Source organism: Littorina saxatilis, linkage group LG14, assembly GCF_037325665.1.
Source record: "Littorina saxatilis isolate snail1 linkage group LG14, US_GU_Lsax_2.0, whole genome shotgun sequence".
Classification (NCBI taxonomy): Eukaryota; Metazoa; Mollusca; class Gastropoda; order Littorinimorpha; family Littorinidae; genus Littorina; species Littorina saxatilis.
Genome location: NC_090258.1, coordinates 32323585 through 32330149, shown reverse-complemented (window position 1 = coordinate 32330149; position 6565 = coordinate 32323585).

The following is a 6565-nucleotide window of genomic DNA, read 5'->3' as shown; positions in this document are numbered from 1 at the left end:
CGCCCAAATATGAAGCTTATGTGTTTGATTGCATACATGTGGATTGCATGCATGTGTGTGTGTGCTCGTTCAATCGTCAAAACAACAACAAAGTCATAAGTACCTGAAAGGAATTCGATCGATACATAAATGTTATTTGCGTGTTTGACCAAAATATGACATTTTACACAGATCTCGACAGTCATTGTTCACCTCGACCGCTAGCGCGGTCTCGGAGAACAATGACTGTCTCGATCTGTGTAAAATGTCATATTTTGGTCAAACACGCAAATAACGTATAATGTATCGATTGGAGATTGGATTTCCCTTCTTTGAGTCATGTGACGTCAGAGGCCGACAAAACTTTATAATTTGGCTTTTCAGGTTGACCGAAACTTCAAAGGAACTAAAAAAAAACAACGTCATGTGTTTGATTGCATGTGTGTGTGCTGTTCAATGTCAAAACAACAACAAAGTGAGTACATGACGTGTGTTTTGTAGTTCCTTTGAAGTTTCGGTCAACCTGAAACGCCCAAATATGAAGCTTATGTGTTTGATTGCATACATGTGGATTGCATGCATGTGTGTGTGCTCGTTCAATCGTCAAAACAACAACAAAGTCATAAGTACCTGAAAGGAATTCGATCGATACATAAATGTTATTTGCGTGTTTGACCAAAATATGACATTTTACACAGATCTCGACAGTCATTGTTCACCTCGACCGCTAGCGCGGTCTCGGAGAACAATGACTGTCTCGATCTGTGTAAAATGTCATATTTTGGTCAAACACGCAAATAACGTATATTATTCCCCCCTCTGCTTCTTTACCTCTGTAAACTTGTAGAGCTAGTTATTTTTCGATAATGACCCAGCAACCAAACAAATAACGAGCCAGCAACAGCCTGAATCCTCGATAGTGCAATGGGTTGAGAAGCTGTTCTGTTTTGGTACTACTTTTGCGACTGAAAAGTTCCGAACGCTCTATACGTACGAAATATACATCTCTGGAGCAAACAATACAAACATACCGCATTTAAATTAACAACTACAGGCCTGAACACATGAATCTCCATATAAAATCCATGAGTTAGGTTGTTTTCTGAATCTAGATCTGCCGTGCACACACCGTTCATCACAAGCAAATTCCCAAGGCAAGTAACTCATACTCTTGCCGACAAGAGTAGTTCCCCTTCTTTTAACGCAGTTTCTTCGACAACACTGACTGCAATCCGACGGTCAGTTTTCAACAATATTTCATTTTATAAACAGATCACACGCAACCAAATGCACACATCTCATCAATTTAAACAACATAAAGCGGTTTCATACACTATTTTCCCCAGAAAACTGAACTTCATACAGTAATTAACGTTGGAACACGGGTGCAAAAGTTCGTCTGCTAGTCCCATTTGACGAAAGAACATTATCCTAAACGATACTAAAACATAAACAGAACACACAATATCTGCCTTTACCGCCACAGCAGAATAACAGCATATCTGTGTACTTGATTTTAGTCTAAAACAGGGAAACTGACAAGAAGTGTTAACAGAATGGAATGATTTGCACGGAACTATACAACCGCGCATTAATCGATCGCCTGCGCAGGTTGACTGGTTGAGTGATTCGGATTCGATCAAACTTTCGCACAAAAACTCCTGTTTTCTTTGAATAACTGAAGAAAGGAGGAATAAAGAGGTTACACACCTCGTCTCAGTGATTATTAAAAATAATGGTCTCAGTTCGCGGTCATGAAAAAGCTCGCTGAAGCTCGCATTTTTCATGATCCGCTAACTTCGACCATTATTTTTAATAATCACTGAGACTCGGCATGTAACCTCTACTTATTCCCCCCTCTGCTTCTTTACCTCTGTAAACTTGTAGAGCTAGTTATTTTTCGATAATGACCCAGCAACCAAACAAATAACGAGCCAGCAACAGCCTGAATCCTCGATAGTGCAATGGGTTGAGAAGCTGTTCTGTTTCGGTACTACTTTTGCGACTGAAAAGTTCCGAACGCTCTATACGTACGAAGTATACATCTCTGGAGCAAACAATACAAACATACCGCATTTAAATTAACAACTACAGGCCTGAACACATGAATCTCCATATAAAATCCATGAGTTCGGTTGTTTTCTGAATCTAGATCTGCCGTGCACAAACCGTTCATCACAAGCAAATTCCCAAGGCAGGTAACTCATACTCTGGCGACAAGAGTAGTTCCCCTTCTTTTAACGCAGTTTCTTCGACAACACTGACTGCAATCCGACGGTCAGTTTTCAACAATATTTCATTTTATAAACAGATCACACGCAACCAAATGCACACATCTCATCAATTTAAACAACATAAAGCGGTTTCATACACTATTTTCCCCAGAAAACTGAACTTCATACAGTAATTAACGTTGGAACACGGGTGCAAAAGTTCGTCTGCTAGTCCCATTTGACGAAAGAACATTTACTAAGCGATACTAAAACATAAACAGAACACACAATATCTGCCTTTACCGCCACAGCAGAATAACAGCATATCTGTGTACTTGATTTTAGTCCAAAACAGGGAAACTGAAAAGAAGTGTTAACAGAATGGAATGATTTGCACGGAACTATACAACCGCGCATTAATCGATCGCCTGCGCAGGTTGACTGGTTGAGTGATTCGGATTCGATCAAACTTTCGCACAAAAACTCCTGTTTTTTTGGAATAACTGAAGAAAGGAGGAATAAAGAGGTTACACACCTCGTCTCAGTGATTATTAAAAATAATGGTCTCAGTTCGCGGTCATGAAAAAGCTCGCTGAAGCTCGCATTTTTCATGATCCGCTAACTTCGACCATTATTTTTAATAATCACTGAGACTCGGCATGTAACCTCTACTTATTCCCCCCTCTGCTTCTTTACCTCTGTAAACTTGTAGAGCTAGTTATTTTTCGATAATGACCCAGCAACCAAACAAATAACGAGCCAGCAACAGCCTAAATCCTCGATAGTGCAATGGGTTGAGAAGCTGTTCTGTTTTGGTACTACTTTTGCGACTGAAAAGTTCCGAACGCTCTATACGTACGAAATATACATCTCTGGAGCAAACAATACAAACATACCGCATTTAAATTAACAACTACAGGCCTGAACACATGAATCTCCATATAAAATCCATGAGTTAGGTTGTTTTCTGAATCTAGATCTGCCGTGCACACACCGTTCATCACAAGCAAATTCCCAAGGCAAGTAACTCATACTCTTGCCGACAAGAGTAGTTCCCCTTCTTTTAACGCAGTTTCTTCGACAACACTGACTGCAATCCGACGGTCAGTTTTCAACAATATTTCATTTTATAAACAGTTCACACGCAACCAAATGCACACATCTCATCAATTTAAACAACATAAAGCGGTTTCATACACTATTTTCCCCAGAAAACTGAACTTCATACAGTAATTAACGTTGGAACACGGGTGCAAAAGTTCGTCTGCTAGTCCCATTTGACGAAAGAACACTATCCTAAACGATACTAAAACATAAACAGAACACACAATATCTGCCTTTTCCGCCACAGCAGAATAACAGCATATCTGTGTACTTCATTTTAGTCTAAAACAGGGAAACTGACAAGAAGTGTTAACAGAATGGAATGATTTGCACGGAACTATACAACCGCGCATTAATCGATCGCCTGCGCAGGTTGACTGATTCGGATTCGATCAAACTTTCGCACAAAAACTCCTGTTTTCTTTGAATAACTGAAGAAAGGGGGAATAAAGAGGTTACACACCTCGTCTCAGTGATTATTAAAAATAATGGTCTCAGTTCGCGGTCATGAAAAAGCTCGCTGAAGCTCGCATTTTTCATGATCCGCTAACTTCGACCATTATTTTTAATAATCACTGAGACTCGGCATGTAACCTCTACGTATTGGTTGTGTGTTGGCACTTCTGTACATGTGTTAGTGCTGTGAACTGACCATGTGTTAGTGCTGTGAACTGACCATGTGTTAGTGCTGTGAACTGACCATGTGTTAGTGCTGTGAACTGACCATGTGTTAGTGCTGTGAACTGACCATGTGTGAGTACTGTGAACTGACCACGTGTTAGTGCTGTGAACTGACCGTGTCTTTCTCACAGTTCGTTTGCCTCCCTGGTTGTCTGTCATTCTGTTTTGTTGGTTCGTCCGTCCGTCCATCTGCCTGTCTGTTTGTTCGATTATATCAGCAGCACTAATTCTCTTGTTTGTTCTCTGGCCAGTTGATCGTATGATTGTTTTTAATATGCAGGTCTTCTGATCATCACTTTTACTACTTAGTTGACAAAGCCAATATAAGATCCAATATAAGAGAGTTGAAGCAGGACGGTGGTCGTGTCGATGAAAGAACAAATCAGCTGCACAGGGCTGTTGACCGTTAAGTTAATTAACTGGTCAAGTTGCCGGGTTTTCTCGTTAGCTGTCTAAACATAGCTCTGCGGTAGCTCGCTGTAGCACAGCAGAAAAGGGGTATTGATTCCAATTACCCTAGTCACTAGTTGACACCGTGACAGCTCTTTAAGTAGCTCACATCAATTAGGGACACAACCAACAAACCTCTTTGCCTAAATCACAGAGCGAAGACGAAGATTCATTCGTCACTCGGAAGTGCAAATACTAGCCATACAATCCTTATGACAAAGACTGTGCAGAAATGTGCTAAATTCGTTTATCAATCAATGAGGCTTATATCGCGCATATTCCGTGGGTACAGTTCTAGGCGCTCTGCAGTGATGCCGTGTGAGATGAAATTTTATACGGCCAGTAGATTGCAGCTATTTCGGCGCATATTTACCTTTCACGGCCTATTATTCCAAGTAACACGGGTATAGGTAGACAATTATTAACTGTGCCTAAGCAATTTTGCCAGGAAAGACCCTTTTGTCAATCGTGGGATCTTTAACGTGCACACCCAATGTAGTGTACACGGGGGGAGGGTTCGGACACCGAAGAGAGTCTGCACACAAAGTTGACTCTGAAATAAATTTCCGCCGAACCTGGGATCGAACTCACGCCGACAGCGGCCAACTGAATACAAATCCAGCGCGCTACCAACTGAGCCCTGAGCAGCGCTTGTTTCTTTTAGTGTGACCGAATTGTGACGGCACAGACCCACCACGGCTCCAATGTCTCTCTATTGTCCTCTGAGGCTGCGAACAACACTGATAATTGTTTTCATGTTAATGTGTCGAGTACTTCAGTTTGATGTGCATCTGTTGCATTATATGTTACTCACCGATTATTTTCATTCGTTCTTTGAAAAATGTGTTAACGATTTTGTTGATAAATACCGCTTGGTTGGCACCTTTTTATATTTAGTCAAGTTTTGACTAAATATTTTAACGTAGAGGGGGAATCGTGACGAGGGTCGTGGTGTATGTGTGTGTGTCTGTCTGTCTGTGTGTGTAGAGCGATTCAGACCAAACTACTGGACCGATCTTTATGAAATTTTACATGAGAGTTCCTGGGTATGAAATCCCCGAACGTTTTTTTCATTTTTTTGATAAATGTCTTTGATGACGTCATATCCGGCTTTTCGTGAAAGTTGAGGCGGCACTGTCACGCTCTCATTTTTCAACCAAATTGGTTGAAATTTTGGTCAAGTAATCTTCGACGAAGCCCGGACTTCGGTATTGCATTTCAGCTTGGTGGCTTAAAAATTAATTAATGACTTTGGTCATTAAAAATCGGAAAATTGTAAAAAAAAATAAAAATTTATAAAACGATCCAAATTTACGTTCATCTTATTTTCCATCATTTTCTGATTCCAAAAACATATAAATATGTTATATTTGGATTAAAAACAAGCTCTGAAAATTAAATATATAAAAATTATTATCAAAATTAAATTGTCGAAATCAATTTAAAAACACTTTCATCTTATTCCTTGTCGGTTTCTGATTCCAAAAACATATAGATATGATATGTGTGGATTAAAAACACGCTCAGAAAGTTAAAACAAAGAGAGGTACAGAAAAGCGTGTTTCTTAGCGCAACTACTACCCCGCTCTTCTTGTCAATTTCACTGCCTTTGCCATGAGCGGTGGACTGACGATGCTACGAGTATACGGTCTTGCTGAAAAATGGCATTGCGTTCAGTTTCATTCTGTGAGTTCGACAGCTACTTGACTAAATGTTGTATTTTCGCCTTACGCGACTTGTTTTGATCTTGCTATCGTATTCTTTTTATATTTAGTCAAGTTTTGACTAAATATTTTAACATCGAGGGGGAATCGAAACGAGGGTCGTGGTGTATGTGTGTGTGTGTGTGTGTGTGTGTCTGTGTGTGTGTGTGTGTGTAGAGCGATTCAGACTAAACTACTGGACCGATCTTTATGAAATTTGACATGAGAGTTCCTGGGTATGAAATCCCCAAACGTTTTTTTCATTTTTTTGATAAATGTCTTTGATGACGTCATATCCGGCTTTTCGTGAAAGTTGAGGCGGCACTGTCACGCCCTCATTTTTCAACCAAATTGGTTGAAATTTTGGTCAAGTAATCTTCGACAAAGCCCGGACTTCGGTATTGCATTTCAGCTTGGTGGCTTAAAAATTAATTA